Genomic DNA, 12,655 nt, shown 5'->3' on the forward strand with positions numbered 1-12,655 from the left:
GATGCCACAATACTGAACATAGTTCCTGCATATATCAGGAAAGAATATTCAACTGTTGCAACAATTGGAGAAGCTAAAGGCGGTATGTGCTTCAGAAGAGCCTGCTGTGTAAGACATTCATCTAGGACAATGGGAATGCACATCCTGTGCTGAATCAGAGACTTTATTTCAAGACAACCCTGACCACTAAGCTCTTAGGAAACGCTGGAAACTGAGTTTTTACTTCTATTTAGTGCTCCTGCCTGCCTCAAATTCTATCCTGGACTCCACAAAAATAAGTTAAAATAATGTCAGAAAACCTTTCACAGTGATGTGAAATGACCTGGCTTCAAGACAGCAGCATTTTCAATACACACAAATATATCTTCACTTGGAAAAACTTGATTGATAAAAAATACCTGCTTAATTACAATGCATATCTGTTTTGATGGCAATATGTAGAATGCAAGTTGCAAGTATTTGCACATGATTAGTTCAATAACCAGCGCTGTAGCTGCAAAGGAATAATTTAGTTACCTATAAAATATGAACTGTCTGCTTGTTTTCAACAAATCAAAGTTTGATTTGAGAATGGTGCATTCTAACTCTTGCTTGTGATTTTCCAATAACAAAGGTAAACTTTGTGCTGCAAATACAGTTTATTGTAAAGGACAACATACCGATGAGTTGCCCTCATAACAAGGGTGTATAATAAGATCATAACAAAGAAAAATTTAAGTTTCATCAGGCCTAACAAATACTTTTCAGATGCTTGTTAATGTCATTTTTTTTTCTCCACAAGGTATTAATGTTAGGAAGCGTATGACAGCTCTTCCAGTTTTTACTGTACAGAGTAGAGTTCTTTGAACTTCTTTCTTAGGCTGTTGAATCAACTTATCAAGTACTTTATTTCTCTCTGTATTAACTCATTCACTTAAATAGGTGAAGCAGATCATATTATCTTTCTTGTTCTGTTACCTATAAGTACCTTCTTTATTTTCCAGTCTAAATATGTCAATATTCATACATAACATTTGAAAGATTATGTGATTTTTTCCTTATTTTTAACCATATTTACTACCAAAATTCCCCGTCTATTTTTATTTTCTTTCTTTAGAAAGAAAAGAAAAAGATGCTACTTTTTCTGCTTTGGTGAATATCTTTCTGAAGAATGAACAATGTTTGAGTGACAGGTACTTCTGTTAACACAAGGTACCTGTACACACTGACCTTTCAAAGCTAATGCAAAGCTATTTTTAATCTTTAGAATTTGAGACCTTCCTAATGATATGATTTGTAAATTCTACAATTTACAAATTATCTACAGACATCAAAAGCAGTAGAAAAGTGTTAGGGATTTTTAAAATTTAGATTTTAAAAATAAAGTTTCTGTATTGTTTTTAAATAATAAAGACTGTGTGTGTTTGTATTTGCTGTGTTAGAAATGGCTTATTTGACATATGGATAAAATGGCCAAAAGTCATAGCATTGTGTCTTGTGATATTTCAAGGTTTATATATTAAAAAGGTGTTTTTTTCCATATACTGGTAATATAGATTTATCTTGTTACCCATTTCCTGGTAGTAAAGTCAAAAGACAACAAAGACATAATGTAAGTAGTTTTTAATAAGTAAAGTTAATAATGGGTTAGATTCTGCTGCCTTTAGCAGGTAAAGCCTCTTCTCTGAATTTTGCAAATATTTGTAGATGTAATTAACTTAAGCATACAATAAGTTACTCCAAAGTCAATGCTCAATAGAGACGCTTAGAAAGGAAATTAGCATTTATGAAATACACTATAAACTATTTGTATGTAAGGATCTACAGTAAAATATTTTGTCTGTACATTCTCTATACACGAAGAGCTCAAGAAATATTTTGCCTGCCTGTTCTTTTCATTAAAATTCTTTTTAAGTAAAAACAAAAAACAAAACAACAACAACAACAACAAAAAACTAAACTGTCTGGCCATTTAATATTCCACTTATCATACATTATGTTAAACAAGAATGAATTGAAACATGCGTAGTATATTTTCAAACATATTTATTAAAAACCAACTATTATAAACATCATTGTTTCTAAATAAAATATTTTCTCTACATCTTCATTTTTAAACAATATTTAGATTATCAATTTTTGTTGCAAATTATTTATCATAATGAGAAATTTTTTTACAAATGTGCTTTTTAAAAACACACAAAATTAAGTAACAGCATACTCCTCACAATACTATGTAGTTTAAAAAATCAATTATTTTTAATATTTAACTAAATAAAATACTGACACACTTGAAAACTGACAAGTCTACAATTTTATGTGTAATTCTGCAAGACCAGCATTTATTGGCAGAAAGTTTCTGAACATCATAGTCCTTAAAACTGAACTCCATGATATATCCCATCAAGAAAAGTTATATCCTGATGCTCTAGGGAGATTTTGAAACTTGCAACCATATTTTCGTTGTCACTATCCAGAGAAGTGACAACTTCTCTATTAAGTCAGGAGACCAAACCAGATGAATGGAATGATCCCTTTCAGCTTCAAACTTGGCAGTCCTTTTAATGAATCACACATATAATGTTAAGCACATGCTTAAGCACTTGCTTGACATAAGCACATTTTTTCCCTGCTGGCTGAGTTGAGGAGAAACATTAAAACTGTAGTCATAGTTTCATGTCACTTTGACTCTATTCTGAACCATTCTAACTTATGCTGAATGGATGTGGACTGACGGCACAAATGAAACCTATTACACAAATGAAATATATTAAAGAAGTGCTAAACAGTTTTCCAAGAAATAGCTTCTGACTTCATGTTTTAGATTATAATTTCCAAAGAGAATAAAATAAATTAACTTTTCCTCCTCCCTCCTTCAAAATATCTTTTTGATGAATGAAAAATCAGAAATCATCTAACTTTTCACACATCTACTTTCTTCCAATGTTAAGTAAATATTCCCAATATACTAACACTAGAAACCATAATGTGGTCACTTACAGTTTTAGATTGTTTTAAGAGACAGTAGAGATTACATTCACTCTTTTCACAGCTGCATACTTAAAAGTTTCCACTGCCATTATTTGTTGCTCAGACTCTCTTTTCCAATATTAGTAGTTTTTGGTTTTAGCATGGAGATTGGTACCTGTTTGTATTGACTTATCAGAACTAATAATCTAACGAAAAGATAGTTTGGAAATCCAAGGGGAAAATGGACTACTCAACAGCAAGATGAGTTTAAGATTATGGCAAGAGTACTGCAACATTTAGTTGCAATGCAGAAAACACTAATGTAAATGTCTATTTATACCAGTCTTAATAGAACAGCTTCTGAAATCTGAGGCATATATTGACTTTTGAAGAACAAATATCTCCTGAGCTTCACCTGAGAACCTTATACTTCAAGTACCACTTTTGCTATTTAGTTTTCCCTCAAAGTTGAGAAACTGTTGAGTTGGTGAATTGAATGAGGGATTTTGAGATACTCTGTGCTCTGATGTTGATCATATTTATAAGAAAATTAAAGGCCATTTTATTTCAGAGCAGTTTATTATTGATGGAGTGTGTATTATATGACAGTGTTGGAATTATGTACCTTCTAAAACTGATACATATGGGGAAGGTTTTGAGGAAAAAAAAAAAAAAGCTTTTCAAAAATGAAACAAGATAGAAACTATATTACAATTTAGTAAAGAACATAGGATATTTCAATTGGCGCAAAAAAAATAAAAAACACAACACAATGAGATCTTTGGGTCAATTTCCAGCATGATATATTTGACAAAATAGACAACTTTAACAACTTTCCAAAGCATCCAATAGCCTTGAACCTGGACCATGGCATGGTAGTAACATCTCTTCTGAGGCTCTGCCCTTGACCTTGTGTGTGCTTTCTTAGATGCAGAATCCAAAGCCTTGTAATATTAATTACATGAAATTCACTTTAACTTTTCAGCTACTTGTCTATACATAAAGTACCAGCTTTTCTTCTAGAAATTGCTTGTTTGATCAACTGACTGACATGAGACTACACTGGCTGAGGAAGGCAGAATATGTTCCCTGTCTGTGATTTTGGTCATTAAGATAAATCACTGTCCTAACAACTGTTTGACAAAATGATCTGCAAAGTTTAAAATATAAAAAAATCATGAAGAAAAGGGAAGAACTAATATGTCATTTGTCTAGATTCAGTTCTGATCTCTGTGAGAGAGGCAGACGTACTAGAGCAGCCTTGGCTGTAGATATGGATGCATCTTGAGACACCTGCATCCTAGAAGCGAGTACTTTCACAAAGAGAGAAATACAACATTATTATTTTTTTTTTTTTTTACCAGACATCAGACATTTACCTTACATTTTCTCTATAGATTTTATTTGCAGTGTAGATATGGCTAAAATATTACTACTGAGTGTTGGCCAAGCCATTTGTGAGCCTATAAACTGTGATCGATGGATGCTGGTAAGAACAGACCAAAAGATGTACCTGAAGATGATGTACTGAGTGACTCATGATAGTTTATGATGATGTTTAAAGCCTTAACAGTACTTCTTGTTTCTGTGTAAGAGGTGATTTTATTACTTGGACCAAAGGCCACTGACATCTTGGTTCTGTAAAACATACATATATCCATCAGAATAGGTTTACATTCAGAATATGAAAAGCCATGGTTACGACTTTGTGCAAACACTATTGAACTGAAATAAAATAACTGATTTCATATGAGAAACACCATCGAATCATAGTAATGTTGAAAAATAGGAAGAAGGTATTGAGAACTTTCGAGTCTTTGTTAGCAGACCTATATCATGTATTCTGTACATGAGTTTTACTGATACTTGCAATGCATACCAGGACATATTATTTACTGTGGAACGTATTTGCTTTGAACACTGTTTTAGGTCTGAAAGCTTAGGAAAATTGTATTTATAATGAGGAACTCCCTAAGAATTGTGGTCCATACTATAGCCAAGCAGAATTAAATTATTTTAAGCAGCTTATTTTACTTTAATTCTATTTATTAAAGGGGCTGGTTACCTGGAATCAGATTTAGGCCAGAAAGAGTATGACAGATTTTCCAAGCAGTCTGTGAAATTCTCTTTACTGTTGGTCTTCAGTTTTCAAGTATACTTGTTTATATTAAAATTGAAGCTCCTTTTGGCTGGATATACTGTTAATGCCCCCATGACATTCAGTTCTGATAGTTGAAGGGACTGTCAGTTTTACTGTTGTAATCATTCCTTATTTCACAAAGTCTAGAGTACAAAATGCCAAAATTTCAAGTGGTGGTGAATGACATCCCCTTTAAAGTTAGGATTTTATGTCAAAAATTTAACTGTTTGATTTCACATATGAGCTGACACAAATCATAGGGATAACATCAAACATAAAGTACTTTTTTGAAAGTTGTGAAAATCATGTAATGATTATAAACACCGGTGCCCTTTTGTTGAATGCAACAAAGAGAAACGCTGAGGAACAGAAATCTATTGTTCAATGCAGAAGATTTAAAAGGCTGTGAATATTTTTTTTCATGCACCTTCATTTTTCTTTTTAATTTCATATTTTTAAAAGATTTCATCATTAAAATCAAGAGAGCAAAAGGTTTCTGTCAGATATAAATAAGGTGACAATATGACCATGTTCCTCAAGTGACACAAGAGATGAACACTAGACTATATGCAATGGTATTCCAAATAGTTCCATATTGAGGAGAAATTAGTAAACAAATCTTAAAATTTGCTTTGTCATGAGTATGGGTGGAGACAGAGCAATGGATGGAGAAAGCAGATAGTGTTTTCAAACCAGAGGCTTTTCTGTCATTTCTTATAGCAACAGTTCCTTAACAAAACAAAACAAAGGGTTTCTTAGATCCTCTGGAGTCCCATATTTGTAGATTTGCTTTGGTTCAGTTGCTAACATCTCCTTCTTCCTCCTGCAGTCAGTACAAACATGTCCATGCCTTTCTTAGTAGAAAGACTCACTTGTAAAGCCACCTCTGCCTTTCACTGAGGGCAGAGTGTATTCATCTTTTGTGAATATGAAGAGTATCAGCCTTGGTAACATGTCCACAAAATGAATGATCCACAATAGCGGTGTACAGCAAGACGTAGTTTAAATCTCTTTTCAGAAGAACACACAGTTACATAATTTCTTATTGGATATCAAGCTGAAGTATCTGCCCTTCAACCTGATTTCTCTCAAGTTTACAAAATCTATAATGTTTCCATCATTGACAGGAGCATTACAGGCAAAAAAAAATATGTCTATATGCATTTCCAAAATAAAAATATCCATGCATTCCTTTTAGAAATCTATCAGAAATTGTACGGAGCTCTAGTTAAAGACCTATAGCAGTCCTTGATACTAAAATTGTATGCAGTACTTTGAGTATGTACTATTTCATTTTTTTCCAAATCTGTTTATTGTGTTTACAATTCATTCAGAAGTTAAAAAAATAAAAATTAAAAAAATAGTTGTTTTCTTTCACTGAAATATCACCAGCATACCAAGGTGCCACAGCAGTCAGAATAGTAATGTTGACAGATATGTGGACAGGTTATATATAAACATGTGTATCCATAACTGTGTGCACAGCAAAGGCTGTGATTTAGTTTCCAATTCCACTAACTCTGTCCCATCATTCCCATGAGACGCACTGATCACTCAAGGCTGCATTTTGGGGTGATTGGTCCATTTTTGCACCATCTTGCTATTTTATAAGTGCCAACAGCATCCCACTTTGTATAACATGCCTGCAGTTCCTGCTGCATTCTGTCTTTAGTGCTGGCCAAGGCTTGCTTGTTTTCATATCACTTGTGCTCAGTGGGCAGTCTAATCAGCCTGCTTGATGGCTCCCCTGATTCTCATAGCTCCCACTGTGCTCAAGGTTGCAGTATATTAGTTTCAACACTAATATGAACCTAAAAGTATACACAAAGTATTTAGATAACACATGCAGATGAATTTACATATTCCCTAATATAACTTTATGATATTTATCTCAAATACTTAAACACAGAAACTGATATCTTAAATATACAGATAGACTCACTGATGAATTTAGTTTTGTTGTTATAAATTAGGATTCTTTATATAAAACAAAGAAGGAAATATTATCTAAAATATATATTGATGAACACATTTATTAAAGTGAGTTACTGATATTAAAGGTATTAATTCCTCTTTAAAATATCAATTTAAGCTGTCACAGTTCCACCTATTTAGTCCATGAAACACCAACTTAAGAATTGCTTCCAAGTTCCTGATCTTTGTAAACCCTTGTTTTCAAGAGCTATTCAGTATCCATTTGTTTTCCATAAATAAATAATAATAATAATAAAAAAATAATAAAAAGGAGTAGGGAGGTTAGGTGGGGCTGTGATTTTTGAGATATAGCATCATGATGCAAAGTGACAAACAGTAGGGCATGTCTCTGTAAAATGCTCTATATTTTAATATGAGGCAATGCTGATACCTAAAGAACCTATAACATAAACCTTTCACAAATCAGAATTGTCTTTAATATGAGCCTATAGGCTTTTCTGATAGATTAAAATGTCTTTATAAACAGTCTAGCCAACATTAACAAATGTAACCTAATTCACTACATATAGTTGAAACATAGTCATGTATCTTATTTCATTCCTGTTGCAGTATTCCTGTACCATAAGAGTTATTGAGCATAAACAAACATTTTGTTTTCCTTCTACTTTGCCTGCTTCACCTCACAGTTGCTGTCAATGAAGTCCCACTGTAATTTTTGTGTTTTTCAGACCTATACAACAGGTGTCCTTCTGGTTACAGAAACAAGGAATTATATGAAAAAGGAACAGTGATAATCCTGAATTTTCAGTTTCTCCATTACCATCTGCCACAAATCTGAAATACAACAAACAAACAAACAACAACAAACAAACAAACAAACAGCTTTAGAGTATCTATAGGTATTCACATGGATTCTCAGACTTGTTTTACCATCAGTTACAGAGGTATCAGCAACCCTCTTAATTGCTCTCAGACTTTCCAGAACAAAGAGATTATGACAGTTGAAGAGTATAGGGTTTATTCAAGCAAAGGGGCCTCTGAAAACTGGAAACTCTGACCTCTTTGATCAATAGCTGGAATACCTTCAGGATATTTTCTAGAGGTTGAATCCAGCTGTTGTAGCTGCTACCTGGTCCTGCAGCACTGAATGAAACCATAACAACATATCAAGAAATAGGACCTATATTTTTAGAGAAAATACTTTGTTAATAAAAATGAAAAGGAAATAGAAAAAGAGATACAGTCAGGTTATAAAAAGAACAAATAAAATATTACTCTGAAGGAAATTTTGCTTGTATTTTTCAAATGCAATATCTGGAAAAGATGTTCTGCTGCATTTCTATCTCCAGTAGATATTAACTTCATGCATAAAAGCTGTATCAAAATGGTGTTACATTAGCAGAAGTTGGGAAGTGTCCAATTTAATATGATGTGATACATGACAACAAATGCCTCAGTTGTGTACCAATTCCCTTTTACATACATTTTATATTCACTCTCCTCATTTGTTCTTTTGTTTCTGCTCCCTTCTCCCTTTACCCAAATAATTCTCACTAAATGGAAGCCTGTAGGAACTGGAAGCTTCAACTTGCATTGACTTAAAAGTAGGAGACTGTTTTATAAATTCAACTATATATAAAAAATGAAACTATACTCAAAATATGGATGTTGTATGCATGCAATAAGTATTCCCTTATTACCATGATGAAATCATTTGTATCTGATCAAGATAAATTCCAGTATCCCTATGATAAATTCCTTCTCCCCTAGAAAAGAATACAAAAGAGTTGATCTCTCTATTGGCATTTATCTTCTCTGATGTGGAGGGATAAGTCAAGTGCAATAGTCACTAGTGACTTATTATTTCTCTCCTCAGAGGTGAAGATGAATGTCATAAGGGAGATAAGCCGTCATGTGCATACATTATTATACATATAACATTGTGTATGAATAAAGAGATATTGAACACATGAACATTTTCTCTTCCTACTTTTCTGTACTTAGAGTATGGTTAAAGAAAATTAGAAGATGCTGCAAGTTCACATTGAAATGAAAAGCTTCAAATGTTTTAATATTTCCTTCAACACTAAAGCCTGTCATCAGAAAAACAGATATGACCTCTGTCTCTCTTTGACTAAGAACTGTTTGACAGAAGCACTAGACTGGGACCACAGGTACCTGAAATTTATCTACTTGTTCTGCTGAAGATTTCTCTTTTATTCTTTGATACTTAACTTTATGTGACTAAGTTCTCCATCTGGTAAACATAATATTCATAGCTCTTGCCTCTTTAGGTGCTGTGTGAACACACGCAAGATAATAAGGTCAAACAGCATTGTATTAGAAGATGTGTACCCATCTGGGAGACATGTCTGATATTTGACTGGCTTATTTTAAAGTTTATCTAGAGAAAAGAAATGTATCTACACCTAAGGATGTCTATAGTGTGTGAGGAAAAAAAAAAATTATCCAGGTGTTCTGTCTCTAAAAGTAATTACAGAAACCTAGAAAAGAACATCAGAACAAGGGAGTCTTAGTGTTTCTTTTTATGATGAAGGGCTTCTAGCCATACTGAATTATGCTGGACCTTACTGAGGATGCCAAACTCGTATTATTCCTGCAGTCCTCTCATCACCTGCTGGAAAATTTCTGCTCTTAAGAGTAGAGGGAGAAGGGGGATAGGCAGCCTACACAGCAGTGAACAATGCAAAAATCTCTGATATGGCCCAGCTGTGTCACATCATTCAGGATGCCGAAAAAATATTATGAGGTATCCTATGATGGGATAAGAGAGGTAATGTTGTAGGCAGAGGTAGGTTATTTAGGCACAGTTGATAGCAGTTAAGGGAGGCAAGAGAGGAAACATCAAAATCCTGTAGGAAAAAAAAAAAAAAAAAAGACATGGGGAGCCTCTATAGGTCTACAGAGGTCACCTGCTACCTAGATTGCTCTCTGGTCTTATATGGTAATTATTTGTTCACACAGATTAACAGGTGATGACATCTGTGATATAGTAACTCTAAAACAATACATTTGAGAAGCAAAACTAAAGAACTTGACTCCTTAGACAAGCTATTTTTGTCCTAAACCAAAAAGTGGTGTATTTAATCTCACCAGTTTGGTAGCATGACACTTGAATATAAACTAGCAAAAATGCATCGTATCGTACAAGTATCGTAATATTTACATGTATTGTATATGTATTGTAACATTTAGAAGTATGTTTGCTTTACTGATTTTAATGAAGTATGTGAGACTTGTGCCATATTATTGTACTGGGTCTGGCTGGAATATTAACTTTCCCTGCAGCAGCCCATACAGTGAGCTCTGCACTTGTAGCTGGAACAGCAGTGTTATCACACCAGTGTTGTGTCTACAGCTGAGCAGTGCTGGCATAGCATTGGGCCTCTCTCTAACCCTCCTAAAGGGTGGGCAAAAAGTGAGAAGAGAAACATCAACAGGGCAGTTGACCTAAACCAACCAAAGGGATATTCCATACCATACAATGTCACACTCAGCAATAAAAGGTGGAAACAGGAAGAAGAGGGGAGGGGTGGGCTTTCATTGTGAAAACGTTGGTCCTCCTCACGAACACCAGGTATGTGCGTTGAGGCCCTGCTTCAAGGACGTGGTCAAGCATCGCTCATTTGTGGGAAATAGAGAGTAATTCTTTCCTCTGCACTTACACGTAGCCTTCATTTGTTTTATTTTTTGTTTTCCTCCTTTTTTTTTCCTTTCCTCTTCCTTTTCCCCTTTCCTTTTTTTTTTTTCCCTTTAGTTAAATTGTTTAGTTCATAATAATCGTTCTTTAATTATTATTATTATTATTTCCCTTTAATTAAATTATCCTTATCTCAACCTGTGATTTTTCTTTGCTTTACTTCTTCCCCTCCTCATCTAAGGAGGGGGAGTGAGAGAGCGGTTGTGGTGTTTAGCTGCCCAGCACAATTATGGTAATGGTGGTGAATGACAAAGGGTGTAAAACCACCACAATTATATTGATGAAAACCACGTGTCATATGATCAACAAATAATCCCTTCAGCCTGAAAAAAAAAAGAAAAGTAAAAATAACAATACTAAAAATAAAATAATAAAAAAGAGGTATCAACCTTTTATACAGTACCAACCAATATATACAGATATATTCCAGAATATTTACGTAGACAGACAGAGAAAATGGAATGAAAACATTTATTTAAATTACTCACCTGATCTTTGGGTCATTAATTTGTTGTCATTGCTATGGATTAATAAATAAGATAAAATCTATTCAATACAAATTATAACGATTTATCCAAAGTTTACATTAAAGGAGAAGGAAAACACAGCATATCCTGTGCTTTGTATCGTTATACAGACTGTTTAGAAAGAATATAATAGAGTGACATTCAGTAACATGATGTTCTCCAGAGAATGCAATTAAATCAAAGCTGTGCATTGAAGACAACAGTCTTTCTTGCTGAATTCATATTTTTTAGAACATAGCTTCATTATATTCAATAAAAATAGAATATTTTTCAGAATGCTATTTGAGGAACAGATACACAGTCTATAATGCATAAAGGGTAGAGTTTAAGTAAAAATCTGTCCTCATTAATTTATTTGGAGCCAGGTTTAGTGCCTGTGATAATATATTAGAAAAACATAGCTGGATTAAACAAGACACTAAATAACATTCATATCTTTTTAAAAATAAATAATTTTAAGGAGACTCTATACACCTAGTCAGAATGAGTGCAGTGAGTGTTGGCCAACATTTTCCTATGCTACTTTGATAACATTCGAATTGCATATCTAATATGCACAATACTCAGGTACCCATGAGGTAGACTACTTTGATCTGAGACTTTCAATACAAGAAAGTCACCTGACTGTCAGCAGATCCTAGATTTTGATGTTCAAAAGCCACTGTCATCATTATCTCGCCTTGCTTTCTGTGTGACACAGAATACAAATTTTCACCTAATAATTGTTGCATAAGAACTAACATCTTGTGGCTGAACTGTAACCTCTCTTTCCAAAGGCCCTTTCCAAAGGCCACACAAACTTGATTTAAAAACATAAAAGACTGGATAGTCAACCACATTGGTTGGTAATACATGCAACAGATCCTTAGTGTTAAATATTTCCTGTTTATTTCTAATCTAGATATAACTAACTTAAGCTTCCGACAATTGAATTCTCATTACCTCTGTGCTAAAATAAAGAGCCCTTTGATTAGAAATCTCCTTCAAATCTAGGTATGTACAGAACAAAATCATGTCACGATTTAACTTTTTTCTCCATAAAGTAAATATTCTGTAGTTATTGCAATCATGGTAAAGTATGTTTTTTAGCCCTTGTGAAGCAGCACCTTGGCTTTCTCTATAAAACGTTATTTTTTTTTCTTTATTTTAACTGTTACTTTCAGGCTAAAATAAAACAAGTATTGTCATAAACATTTAAATCCATGCACAAAAATTGTATCCACCATAGAGCAATTACACTTCTGACTGCAGTATGTCACTACCAAATAGTCTATCACTACTTAATGTACTTCCTTTGGCCTGATCAGATATGCCAAAATAAAAAAAAAAATATTGTTTTTGAACTATTTTTAAACTATTGTGTTATTGGTTGGTCTTCAAAAT

The 12,655-nt window shown here is 33.5% G+C and overlaps 1 long non-coding RNA gene across 1 annotated transcript; it reads right to left on the reverse strand.

Moving 5' to 3' along the window:
- Positions 1-4,724: 4,724 nt before the first annotated feature.
- Positions 4,725-11,267, reverse strand: LOC110353047 (uncharacterized). Its single transcript, XR_002402994.4, has 3 exons — positions 11,234-11,267; positions 8,083-8,204; positions 4,725-6,900 (listed from the first exon to the last, which is right to left on the reverse strand). It is a non-coding gene; the product is annotated as an uncharacterized lncRNA (long non-coding RNA).
- Between the last annotated feature and the right edge of the window lie 1,388 nt (positions 11,268-12,655).

The sequence above is a fragment of the Anas platyrhynchos genome, chromosome 3, assembly GCF_047663525.1.
Source record: "Anas platyrhynchos isolate ZD024472 breed Pekin duck chromosome 3, IASCAAS_PekinDuck_T2T, whole genome shotgun sequence".
Taxonomy (NCBI): Eukaryota; Metazoa; Chordata; class Aves; order Anseriformes; family Anatidae; genus Anas; species Anas platyrhynchos.